The sequence below is a fragment of the Odocoileus virginianus genome, chromosome 3 (assembly GCF_023699985.2).
Source record: "Odocoileus virginianus isolate 20LAN1187 ecotype Illinois chromosome 3, Ovbor_1.2, whole genome shotgun sequence".
Taxonomy (NCBI): domain Eukaryota; kingdom Metazoa; phylum Chordata; class Mammalia; order Artiodactyla; family Cervidae; genus Odocoileus; species Odocoileus virginianus.
Window position 1 is genome coordinate 25,657,814 of NC_069676.1, and position 14,144 is coordinate 25,671,957.

The following is a 14,144-nucleotide window of genomic DNA, read 5'->3' on the forward strand; positions in this document are numbered from 1 at the left end:
CTTAGCTGGTTGTACTGTTTGTCTTGGAGCGTTAAGGCTGCAATTCCACTTCCAGTTCCTATGGCCCCCAATCCCAACAGGACGGTTAAAGTGAGGGCAGTGCCGGGCTCTCTTTTTACCCTATGCTGACCTGGTGTCTCCAACCTTGGTTGCAGTTCTTCTTCTGGGTAATAGTTCAGCCGGGGGATTAGATGGACTAGGACACAGAAGTCTAGGGAGGTTTTTAGTGCCGCCTGATGGGCACATGGAGTTAGTCCGGCGGAACAAGCCCACCACCCATTCTCTGGTGGGATGATCCACTGATGGGTGGGATTGGTGGGGTTAACTGTAGGGACTGTGGGGTTACATAGATGCTGATAAGTTTCGGGGACAGCGCCTATGCAGGTGCCTATACCCGTAATGGAGCCTACTGTCAGGCAGCCCGCACCAGGCTGTTGCTGCCATCTACAGGCTGAGACGCCGGCCGTCATATTGAATCCTGACGAAAAGGCAACTGCCTCATAATAGTGAGGTCTAATGTTATAACAGAGCCAGCAACCATTTGTTAGATCTGGGCGAGAGGCGTTAAGAGTCAGGTAAGCTAAAGAGATCATTTTCATAAGGGGGTCTGTAGGGGGTCCATTGATTATGTGAGGGGCGGTGGGGTGTGGAGTAGAGCCTATCTCTTAACTTGCATTTTTGGAGGAGGGCTTCGGGGTCACCTCCTGAGGGGAAGGTTTCGGGGCTATCACTTGGTTTAGCCCCAAAGCAATCTTGGGGGCTAGATAGAGGGGTCCTAATTTTAATTTAAGTTCGAATCGGACCCCTGTATCATACCCAGTCTTATAAAGATGTAGGCCCCAGGCCCGGCCAGTTTCCCACCTTGTGTATTTCTTCCCTTCGTCTGTGAACTCAATCTGTAATGGAAATCATTGTCCTGGTTTAGACGATATTCCTAACCTACATTTTGGAAGGTGTGGGGGTGATTTTACCTGAATGAGGTCCCTGACGGGATTGGTGAGCCAATGGACTATTCCTGTAGTTTCACATCCCCAGGCGGCGCAGTAAAAGGAATCAGCTCCCCCACATTTTTCAATTTGGTTCCGATCCCTTCCTCCCCCTGGGCAAACATAAACAGACACTTGCTCATAATAGTGTGGGCCCTCCCCATCACAATTACAAGTGAATAATCCATAGGAGCCATGAGCGAAGAAGTCACGCAGTTGGTGGGGACCATGGCCGAATCCATCAGCCGCCAGGATGCATAAGTCAAAGGTCAATATGGGCCACCATGTCCCTTTGGGGGCCACATTTGAACTTGAATTGATCACCTCTCCGGTCTCCGGGTTATAGACTATCCAAGTCATGTTTAGCTGGATGATGGGGATTCTGGGCTGAGAAGCTTCGACTGGTCGCTCCTGGGTCGATGAGAGCTGCCATCAGCAGGAGAATTAGGAGGCCTCCCGGCGGGCGAGTTTCAATTTCAAAGGATTTGACGGGTGAAGACTCACCTTCCATTCTGCTCGTGCTTTTTCCTGTTCTTCTGGTGTGGCTTGCCACACGTGATTGCAGTGAACCCAGGGTCCAATCCTGTCGACCTTGACAGCGGTAGGAGTGGTAAGGAGAACAACATAAGGGCATTTCCATCTAGGTTCTAATACCTTAGATTGGTGCCGTTTTACCCAAACCCAGTCACCTGGGCCAATATTATGTGAGGGGAGGGCCCTCTTATTCTGGCCCTCGTATATCTCTCTAATCAATTTCTAAACATGGCTATGCACCTTACTTAATGCCATCAGAGTTTGCTGGAATTGTCCCAAAGTAGGGGGTGGCAGGCATTTTCCCTCGAAAGTGGGACACACAGGAGGGGGTCTTCCATACAGAATTTCAAAAGGGGTAAGACTCAGCTTATAAGGGGTATTATGCGCCCGAAAGAGTGCGAAGGGAAGGAGGGTCACCCAGTCCCCACCAGTCTCTTATTGCCGACTTTGTCCGATTCATTCTCTCAACCTGTCCTGAGCTCTGGGGATTATATTCACAATGTAATTTCCATTTTATCCCCAGAGCTTGGGCCAGCCCTTGTACAATCTGGCTCACAAAGGCAGGTCCGTTATCAGAGCCCATAGTCACTGGCAGCCCATACCTAGGTACTATCTCCTCTAAGATCTTTTTAGCAACCACCATTGCTGTCTCTCCCTTAGTGGGGAAAGCTTCCACCCACCCCGAGAAGGTATCTACCAGAACCAACAGATAGCGATACCCGTACTTGCCTGGACTTACCTCAGTGAAATCTATCTCCCAGTGTTGCCCTGGCTCTTCCCCTCAGTACCTCATTCTCATGTGCTGCTTTTTTCCTGTCCTCATCAGCTGGCACGCTTTGCAAGCCTGGATTATCTCTCGTACAGTTGCATTTTGTCGAGGGAACCTCAGGCAGGCCGTCTGCAGAAGTGTTAGGGTCTTTTTTTCTCCCAAGTGTGTAGTTATGTGCAGGTGTTCACACAGGTGATGACCCAGGGTGGTAGGCAATATCAGGTTGTTGTTTTGGTCTCTGTACCATCTGTCTTTGTCATCCTTCTGGAGGGTGGTATCCTCGTTGATCCAGGCGAGATCAGGGAGGGAATATTCGGGAACTGGTGGCAAGGTCCCCATACCAGGAGGTGGAAGTCCCACGGCTAATATGGGGGCGGCGTAGTCCCGGCTAGCCGCTTCCCGAGCGGCCACATCAGCGGCACAATTGCCCCGCGCCTTAGGGTCTTCTCCTTTCTGGTGACCGGGGACATGTCCTATAGCTACTGCCCAGGGCAGTTGGACAGCTTGCAGGAGCCTGCGAATCTCGGGCAAATTTTTGACCTCTTTTCCCTCAGCTGTCCGAAATCCCCTTTCTTGGTATATGTGAAGTGCTGAAAGCATATCGGCTGTCAGTAAAAATGGTGACTCTCTTCCCTTTGGCTTGCTCCAGAGCCCGTATTCGGGCAATCAACTCTGCTTTTTGCGCAGAAGTGTTTGGGGGAAGTGTCTCAGCCCATATCGTCTGTCCTGAATCATCAACTATGGTGGCCCCCGCCTTCCTTTGCCCATCTTTTACATAGCTGCTCCCATCGGTGAACCATACTAGCTCACTGTTGTTTAGCGGTACATCAGTTAAGTCTTTTCGTGCCGCCAGGGCCTCAGCCAGTATCTCACTGCAATCATGGAGAGGGCGGTCTTTCTCTGGGTTAGGTAGGAGTGTGGCCGGATTCAGGAAGCAAGGGGTCTGAAAACGCACCCATGGGGCATCAAGCAGCAAGGCCTGGTAATGTGTCAAGCGGGCATTGGAGATCCACTTACCCAGCGGCTGCTTTAAAACCCCTTCAATGGCGTTGGGGGTGTAAACCAAGAGCTGCTGTCCATACGTCAACTTGTCAGCGTCGCGGACGAGGAGGGCAGTGGCTGCAATGATGCGAAGGCAAGGGGGCCACCCAGCGGCCACCGGGTCTAATCGCTTCGAAAGGTATGCCACCGGCCGCTTCCATGGTCCCCATTGTTGCGTCAAGACCCCCTTTCCTATTCCTTGCTTTTCATCTACAAACAGCTGGAATGGCTTATTTGGGGTAGGCAGGGCAAGGGCTGGGGCTTCTAGTAGGGCCCGTCTGAGCATCTGGAAAGCCTGTTTCATTGGCTCAGTCCAAGTCCAGTTTGGGGTCTCTTTACTTCCCTCATACAAGGGCTGGGCCTTCTCAGCAAACACCATGATCCACAGTCTGCAGTATCCAACAGTCCCCAGAAACTCGCACCTGGCGGGGGGTCTTGGGCTCTGGTATCTGCAATATTGTTTCCTTCATGGCCTGGGTTAACCACCTTTGCCTCTGCCTGATCTTATACCCCAAATAGGTGACCTCTTGCTGGGCTATTTGCTCCTTCTTTGCGCTAGCGCGATACCCCAAGGTGCCTAGGGTCTGTAAGAGGTCACTGGTGGCACGGCTGCATGCCTCCTCTGTGGTTCCAGCCAACATAAGGTCATCTACATATTGTAGTAGAATGACCTCTGGGTGGCGAGTCCAATATTCGTAGAGGTCCTTACTCAGAGCCTCATTAAACAAGGTAGGGGAGTTCTTGAACCCCTGTGAGAGGCGGGTCCAGGTTAATTGTACTACCGGTTGGCCTTCCCCCTCGGTCCACTCAAAGGCAAATATCTCCTGGCTCTGGGCTGCCAGGGGTAGACTGAAAAAAGCATCTTTCAAGTCCAGCACAGTGTACCAAGTGTACTCAGGCAGTAAGTTGCTCAGGAGGATATACGGGTTAGGGACAGTGGGGTGTATGTCACTCATCCGCTTGCTGACTTCTCTCAGGTCTTGGACAGGTCTGTAATCTGTCCCCCCTGGCTTCTTCACCAGCAGTAAGGGGGTGTTCCAAGGGGATTGGCACTGCTTGAGAATTCTGGCATCCATGAGATGTCGAATGTGGGGAGTGATCCCCCGCCGAGCTTCCTGGCTCATGGGGTACTGTTTCACCCTCACAGGAATCACCTCGGCCTTTAGCTCAATGACGACCGGATGTCTCTGTTTGGCCAGTCCCATTCCTGCCGTTTCTGCCCAGGCCAATGGTTATTTATGGACCCACAGTTGTACATCTGGTGCTATGGTCTCTGAGGGCTTAGGCGAAAAAAGTCTGTATTCATCTCTTAAGACTAGGGATAAGACATGTATCGGCTGTCCAAGTCCATCCGTGACTGACATTCCCCCAGGGTCAAAATGGATCCGAGCATTAACTTTAGTCAACAAGTCTCTTCCAAGTAGAGGGACTGAGCATTCTGGTGTCACCAAAAATGAATGGGACACCTGGTGGGTCCCTAGATTTACTTTCCATTCTGTGGTCCAACAATATCTTTTTGTCCCCGTTGCTCCCTGCACCAAGCTGGTTTTCTTAGACATTGGTCCCAGTTTTTGATTTAAAACAGAGTGTTGGGCGCCAGTATCTACCATGAAGCCAATGGGTTTCCCCTCCACATGTATGGTTACCCAGGACTCAGGGAGGGGTGCCGAGTCTTGACTCTCCTAGTCACTGTCTTCCCCCGCATATAGAACTCGAGTTCCAGGGGAGATTCCCTCTCTCTGGGTTGTTCCTCTCTTCGGGTTCCTCTTAGGGCACTTGTTTTTCCAGTGCCCCTGGTCTTTGCAGTAGGCGCACTGATCTTTCTTTAGGGCCTGCCTTTTTGGTCTCTCTTTTTCTCCCATCTGGGGGTCTTGAGGCCCCCTCAATTCTGCTCCGGCCTTCATCCCCGCAAAAAGAATCTGGGCTAGCTCCCTCGGGTTCTTCTGGTTTTCCTTCGCCCTATGTTCCCTATCTTCCTTCCTGATCTTAGCTAATTCCCTTTCCTCCCGTCGAATTCGCTCTTCCCTTTCTTCTGAGGTCTTTCTATTATTAAATAACCTTTTCAGCTGCTTTCAGTAAATCTTGTATTGTCTGTTCTCCCAATCCCTCTATCTTTTGTAATTTTTTCCTAATATCTGGGGCTGCTTGATTCACAAACGCTAGTAGAACTGCAGCGTGTGACTCCTCAGCCTGGGGGTCCATAGGCGTATATTGCCTGAAAGCTTCCATCAGCCTCTCTAGGAAGGCTGATGGGCTCTCAGAAGCGGGCTCTTGCCTTACTAAATTTACCTCCGCCAAATTTGTCGGCTTCCTAGCTGCAGCCCGCAGGCTAGCCATTAGAGTCTGGCGGTAGACTCGGAGACGCTCCCTACCTTCCACCCGCTCAAAATCCCAGTTAGGCCGCAACAGAGGAAACCCCTCGTCCACGAGATGAGGCTGGGCGGTTGGCCTCCCGTCGACCCCCTGGGACCCATTTCTGCGCCTCTGCCAGGATTCGCTCCCGTTCTTCTGTGGTGAAGAGCACCTGCCACAGCTGCTGACAATCATCCCAGGTGGGGTTGTGAGTGAACAAAATGGAATCTAAGAGGTCAATGAGGTCTTGGGGTTTCTCTGCGAAAGGAGGGTTCTGGGTTTTCCAATTGTACAGGTCACTCGTGGAAAAGGGCCAGTACTGGTAGGTTCGCTCTCCGTCCGGGTTAGCTGGGCCCACTCGGACGGGGAGCGCCTGAACAGTAGATGAAGGTAACTCTGGGTCCCCAGAGTCTTGTCCACCCCTATCACCCCTAGTTCTCCCCTGGGTCCCTAATGCTAGCCCCCCTCATGGTCAGTTCCCGGTGGCCCTCTTAATCCTCTCGGTTCACCCGTGGGAGCTTCTCTCCTCGGAGGGGATTGCAAGGGGGGCACATATGGCAGAGGCCTTATTTCCGCTTCTGGATCTATCAGGTTTGGATAAAATGATTCCTGAAGGACTGGTTTTGGGTCCTCTTTCTTTTTGGTTTCTTCCGGGGGGGTCTCCATCACCAGGACCTGTGAATTGGAAGAACTAGGAAGTTTGTGAATGAAAGGTTTTAACCACTTAGGCGGATTTTCCACTAGATCTTGCCAGACCATGACATAGGGGACCTGACCCGGATGGCCCCATGGATCAGGAGCCATAATCTTCCCCTTCACAGCCTGTATGATGGACGGTTGAAAGGTGCCTTCTGGAGGCCATCCAACCTGGAAAGTGTGCCACTCTGCAGAGCAAAAGGTTATTAATTTATTTTTCTTGACTATCAGAGACAAGTTATGGGCCCTGGCCCTGACATCCGAAAAATGGTCAGTCACGAGAGAAAGTGGGGTAGATTCCCCCTGACCCATGGTCAAGGAATAAGTGGTAGGGGAGAGAGGGAGAGAAGAATTCACTGAGAACGACCACCAAAAAATCCTACCAGGAGTGGTGGCGGCCAAGAGGTTAGGCTTATGGTTTGCTTTTGGAACTGTTTATGTGCCTGCGTTGTTGCACGGAAGTTTTCTTGCTAGGGGCGGGCACCCTAGGGGTTTCTAGCCCATTCCGTGACCCCCTTATCCTCTCATGGGAGTCTTCAAGTGGCAGGTGCCCTAATGGCCTTTAAATGCCTGACCCGTGCCCACACAAAGAATTTTAGGCCATGTCCTCAGTTACAGATGTTGAAGGAGAGTTTCACTCTATTGGGCTCCCATTACTGAGGCTCACTTATTGTAGGGCCTTCAGAGTCCGCCAGAGTGTAGCCCTGGCCGGGACTCATCAATTGCCCCCACAACCTTTCGCCTGTTCACTGAAACTCCCGAAAATAAAAGGAGTTGAGGGCAGATCAGAGAAGAAGAGGAAAGGAGAGTAAGTCAAAACAGAGAGAAGAGAACGATGCACCAGAAGAGAACGAGACCAGAGACAGTGCCGGCACACACACAAACTTGGAGGGTCGTAGACAAACACACAGATAGACAAATGTCGGCCGACAACACAGCGCTGGTTTTTCAGGCCCCCTGAGTCCTCTTGCCTCCTGGTACAAGGTTTACCTTACCGAATGGCGTCCACTGTTCACCAGACTCGGAATCAGGAGAGGAACTCTCCTGTCCACAGAGCCGGCTGCCTTCCAGCGCGCTCACTGGTCTCGGTCTTGCGCCGGCCAGAACGTCTAATCCGTTCCCCCTTTTATAGAAAGCTTTCTCCTGTGCCAGATACCTTCCTGCTTCTCAGCAGGGCCTCGGATTTACACTGGACTTTCCTGTCCTGCCTGAGCACCAGTGCTATATCTATCCTTCCCCTCTGTCCTGGAAGTGTTCTCCTTCCCCGGTCAAGGGATCCTGGACGAGCCCCCAAATGTTATGCCTGATGTCCAAATCCCTGAGCAGGAAGAGAGAAGGCTTCCAAGACAATGCAACTCACAAAAATAAAGGGAAGGTTATTGCTGACTCGAGTCAGGGCTCCTGCTGCAACCAACGCAGTGGTGCAGGGTCAGAGAGCCCCAAGCCTAAGCTGTTACACAAATTTATAGGGTGAGCATAAGCAGTTGGTAGCTGGCTTAAGCGGATTGGTTACATGTTTGCAAAGCAATCTTATTGGCCCGAACCTTTGCGGGCTTTTTTCAAACTTGGGTATTCGCGGGCTTTTCAGCTTTCCCCTGATAGGTTCCCTCTTTCTTACTAGGCGTATGTTGATTGGCTGGCTCCGGCCTAATAATCATGTTACCCCGGAAGACCAGGCCTACTCCTAATCTAGGCTGCCTGTCATGGCGTTAGCCCTGGCAGCCTTACAAAGCCATGAAGCCTAGACTAACCAGACTAAATTTATCAATTTACTCATTCAGCAATTTGTTCTTAGAAACATTCTCATCTTCTTTTTCAAAAAACCCTCCCCCTTTGTCTTTGCCCCCTGCCTCATTTCATTCTCCTCAACTTTTTGTTGCACCATGCTTCTGCCTTTAGTTCCCTGGTGATCTGTTTGTACCTTGCTCTGCCTGCACGGGGATGCCTGAGCCGGAGGAATTATTGGGATTCAGCACAAGTTTCACCATTAACTTACATTTTTGCCCTCCCTTCTCCAAGATGGTAGACTAAGCTATCTCACTGACTTACATCTCCCCATAAGATCTCTAACTCTTTGAGGACATAGGTTCATTTATTCAAAAAGTATTGGTCATTTACTCTATTGCAGGCCCTGCTCTAAGTGGACCATTCCAGGTATTATTCTTCAGTTGTGAATGAAACAAACAAAACACCTGCCCTCATGGACTCTATTCCCACAGGATAGGAAGACCGTACTGTAAATAAGTGACCTATAGAATTTGTTAATGGTAATTGTCTAAGAGGAAAAGCAAGTGATAAAGGAGGATAACAAGTATAGCAAGGAATATAAATTTAGGAAAGGGGTCACATAAAGTCATACACATGCGCACATGTAAGAAAAAGATCTGGAAGAAATGAGGAAATGGGACATATTTAGGGGAAGATGGGCTTCCCTGGTAGCTCGGCTGGTAAAGAATCTGCCTGCAATGCAGGTGACTCCAGTTCAATTCCTGGGTTGGGAAGATCCCCTGGAGAAGGGATAGGGTACCCACTCCACTATTCTTGGGCTTCCCTGGTGGCTTAGCTGGTAAAGAATCCAACTCCCATGTGGGAGACCTAGGTTCAATCCCTGGGTTGGGAAGATCCCCTGGAGGAGGGCATGGCAACGCACTCCAGGATTCTTACCTGGAGAAACCCCCTGGACAGAGGAGCCTGGAGGCCTACAGTCCATGGGGACATGATTAAGCAACTAGGCACACAGCAGAATTATATCCTTAGAGCTGAGAGGTACATTTTTATGACTACTGCTGGGCCAGGCATGTAGGCTACATAGATCTTTTTTAGGATATTGGCTTTTACTCTGAAGAAAATAGAATCATGTCTTATGATTCTTAATATCACAGGTACTGGGCCCTATGTCTAAAATATATTAGGCATTGAATAAATGACTGATGAACAAACCAGTTCAGTCAAAAAGACATGCACACAAGCAATTAAATGACATACAAAAACTGGCTTTTTGATGTCCTGTTTAGACAGATACACATAGAATATGTATTCTGTTCTATTCCGATAAACCTAGAACTCACTGCAGATAATATCATTTAAAGAAATCAGAGCAGAATATATGGCTTTAAACCTGTCAATTGGGTGTGAATAGACAATAATTACTGCTCACTGAGGAAGTTGGGTAGAGGTGTAGGCAGAATGAAGTGTTAGAGGAAGCTTCAGACAGTTAGACAGCAACTAGAATTGTTAGATGTAGCCAATAAATAAAAATATAAATAAACGAAAACCCTGGATGCCAAGTTAGGTTTGTATTTCAGATAAATAAGTAATTTTTAGTATAAATATGTCCCATCAACATGTAATTGGGTGTTCAGTATTTTATGTACTTTATTGGAGGCAAGACTACCTCCAATATACAAGAGTTAAATGGAACCTCAGTGTCAAAATTGAATACAGACGTGTCCTGACTGCTGTAAATTCTCACCTAAGCAGTCTGATTGAGATGATTCATGTAATGAGTCAAAATAATAATCAAGCTTCTACCTACAGTTAGTTTTATTTCATAATTTAATTTGTATCTTGTTCTATGTATTATATAATGTATATATGACTATAATAGCACAAAAATGTGTATATTTGCATAAAATTTATATATAAATTTTTGGACCTGAGTAGCAAAACCTTTATTCCTGATAAGAAAGATGAATCAAAAAAGTTGGAGACTACTGTTCTACTCAATAGATAAGCAGCACTGAGAATTTGTAAAACTGACCAGATATGCTGAAATAACTTTCTTATCACAGACTAGCTGATAATACAGTAGGATAAACCCCTGTGGGGTAATAACCTTCAAACAATTTATTTGTTGCATTCTTCTTCTTACTTAGGAAAACAGTTAAGTTTGTTTGGACTTGATCCTTACACTTCACATGGTCAGTCATGTTTGGTTGTTTGTTCCAAAAATTGCCTGTCCGTAATTCAAAATTGAAAAGATAAAGACGTGGAAATAAAACAAGAAGCCACAAACCACTCCCACTGTGCAGAGTGACAGTATTGTAATGCCACAGAATCTAGAGACAGATGGTGGCTTATAGCAGACATCAATCTTCAATGAGAGTAAATTTAGGATAATGCCCCTTTTTGGTAATGGACATGTCTTTGCAAAGTTATTACTGACAGCATCTTCTAACATGCTGGTTTGCTAAGACAAGATTTTTATTGCATCTAATCTTGTCATAAGGCATGAAAAAAATAGTTGGGTACATGTTTTTCATGTATAGTTTTTACAAGAATTGCTTGCATTAGAGAGTGGCTAAATTGTTTTCCATATTTTATGGCACATTTTTAATGTTCCACCGCACACAACATTGATCACTCAGTCCATTATCTTATTATGATATCCTGAAAGGAGACACTTCCTTTGGGAAAAGCTATTATTTGAAATGAGATGAAAACTCTAACTACATAGGACAAAAGGGGATGGGATTTATTGAGCAGCTGCTTAATATCATCAAAGGAAATAGCCAGAAAAAAAATCTAAAGGTATATATATTTTTCAAAATGTCTGACCTATCCTAATATGCTTTGTTGTCTGAGTATCTTCTAAGTATCTTCTGAATTGGACCCTTCTCAATAGCTCAAAGTGTCCCCAGTAAGGACACAAACAACTTTCATTATATATATATATATATATATATATATATATATATATATATTCATTATATTCATCATATATATATATTCATTTTATATATATATATATATTTTACTGTTGTATACATTAGGAAATATGCTTGTCATTATCAGAGTTCTAATAGAAAAATAGAGGGACTTCTACATGGAGACAGTTTGTAGAGGAGCTGCAGAGATACATAAGAGATGTGGATCATCCCAGAGATAACACCAGTAGAAAGTCATATTTCTAGATTGGGGCCATCTAGATGGAGCTAGACCCATCCTAGGGCTGTCTGTGGGAGCTGAGACCATGAAAAGGAGGGGTTTGCCGATGGACCTGTAATCTCTGTGAAGATACAGCACTTGGAGGAGACACTACTGAAGGGAAGTGAGAAAATACTTAATTCTCCCCTCTTCCTATCCTTCAGTTTCCAGCAGTTCCTCCCCTTGGAAGGATGCCTTGTAAATGCAGTTCCCAGTAATACAGATCCTAGGGGAAAGGCAGGGAATGAACCTGGGAGCCAAAAGATAATCAGATAACTTAAACACATCAAAATAGTTTCTTTTCTTTGGCATTTCTTTTAATATGCTTCTGAGCATTGCAAACTCTTTTCTACACTTACAATTTTTTCCCAAGCAGTAAACTTTGAAATCTTTATCAGCAGGGGTAAAGGTCAAAGTGGAGGTTGGAAGGTGGGTAGAAGAGACAGTTTCCTCAGAATGTATTTTGAAAAAATATTGTGAGATGGCTTTGCAGACTCCTAAAAAAAGGAAACAGATAGGCAAATGGTGGAGCCTCCACTGTATTCTGCACCTGTTACAATCTCAGAAGCAATGCAAGGTACTTTTCCACTTGTCACTTCAACTTTAGAAGGGCCTAAATGGGGAATTTATGTCTCTATAAGTAGAAATATAACTTATATGCAAAGTACATCATGAGAAATGCTGGGCTGGATGAAGCACAAGCTGGAATCAAGATCACTGGGAGAAATATCAATAACCTCAGATATGCAGATGACACCACCCTTATGGCAGAAAGTGAAAAAGAACTAAAGAGCCTCTTGATGAAAGTGAAAGAGGAGAATTGAAAAGGTTGGCTTAAACCTCAACATTCAGAAAACTAAGATCATGGCATCCAGTCCCATCACTTCATGGCAAATAGATGGGGAAACAGTGGAAACAGTGACAAACTTTATTTTGGGGGGCTCCAAAATCACTGCAGATGTTGACTGCAGTCATGAAAAGTTATGACCAACCTAGACAGCATATTAAAAGCAGAGACATTACTTTGTCAACAAAGGTCCATCTAGTCAAAGCTATGGTTTTTCCAGTGGTCATGTATGGATGTGAGAGTTGGACTATAAAGAAAGCTGAGTACCAAAGAATTGACGCATTTGAACTGTGGTGTTGGAGAAGACTCTTGAGAGTCCTTTGAACTGCAAGGAGATTCAACCAGTCCATCCTAAAGGAAATCAGTCCTGAATATTCATTGGAAAGACTGATGTTGAAGCTGAAACTCCAATACTTTGGCCACCTGATGCAAAGAGCTGACTCATTTGAAAAGACCCTGATGCTAGGCAAGATTGAAGGTGGAAGGAGAAGGGGACGACAGAAGATGAGATGGTTGGATGGAATCACCGACTCAATGTACATGAGTTTGAGTAAACTCTGGGATTGGTGATGGACAGGGAGGCCTGGCATGCCACAGTCCATGGGTTTGCAAAGAGTCAGACATGACTGACTGAACTGAGGAATAAAAGCTATGATATCTTTTACTCCCTCTGAAATTCCCAGCTCTCTGTAGGGGGTCCTTTGTATTAATATCTGCTGTTGAGATAGGTTGACAATAACAAGTTTTTGTTTGACAAGGAGCCCAAACACCTCCAAATATGTAAAGGCTCCCATCTAGAAACTTAATAACAAATGAGGCATACTGTACCATATCAGGTCTTGGGTCCAGTCAATTATTTTGTCTCTGACAATAACTCAGATGATTCAAAGACTTTCATATTTGTTCAAATAAAATTCTTAAATACTTTTAAGGTTGGGTTCCAACTAATAACAACTAGCATCTATTGAGTGGCTTACTAGATGACAGGCACTACTGTAGTGTTCTACTTGTATTAATTTATTCCTTGCCATAAACCTGTAAATCAGTTTTATTATTGTCTTCATCTGACAAATGAGGAAATGGAGGCAAAGTAACCTTCACATAATTTGTCTAAATGCGTTGAACTAGTGACGCAAAACTGGATTTGAACCTTCCTAAGAGTCCTAATATAAGATTTTCCAATATGCCATGATGACTTTGTGGATTCATGGCTCAAAATTGTATCTAGTTCTTTGTACTATAAATTTCCTAATGAATAGTTGTGATTATTTCTCTTGAGGAAAAGCAAAATTATAGTCATGCTAAATATGTGCGTGTTGAAATGTTGAATGGATTTGAGTATCCCTATGTCCTGGGCAGGAAAAGAAGGGGACAACAGAGGATGAGATGGCTGGATGGCATCACCAACTCGATGGGCATGAGTTTGAGTAAACTCCGAGAGTTGGTGATGGACAGGGAGCCCTGGCGTGCTGCAATTCATGGGGTTGCAAAGAGTTGGACACGACTGAGCGACTGAACTGAATTGAACTGAACTGATATTCTTTTGAATAAAGAATTTGATCTTTTTTTTTACTGGATCACAGTATCTGATCATATATATTTTTGGCATCCCAGTATTAAAGTACAGTTTTCTTTAAGCAAGATAAAAGTGTGGAAATAATGATATTAGAATGTTTGTTTCTTGGAATATAAAACCCCAGGGGAAGGGACTGGTGAAAATCTCTTCTGATGCAGAGACTGGGTGCTGTAATAACCCTGGGCTTAGTCAAGTTAAAGAAACACAAAGTACCCGTCTTATTTTCTCAGACTTGCATTTGAGGCCTAATTCAGTCTTTGTCTGCAAGCAATTAGCAATATGGGCCCAGCACTAGACAAATTAGAGAATAACGACTGCCATCCACCATATGCCAGTCATCTCCATCATGAAGAATGCTAGGACAATGAGTTTATACTGTCTTTGGACAAAGGGTAGAGAATAAGAAAGTTTGTTTTT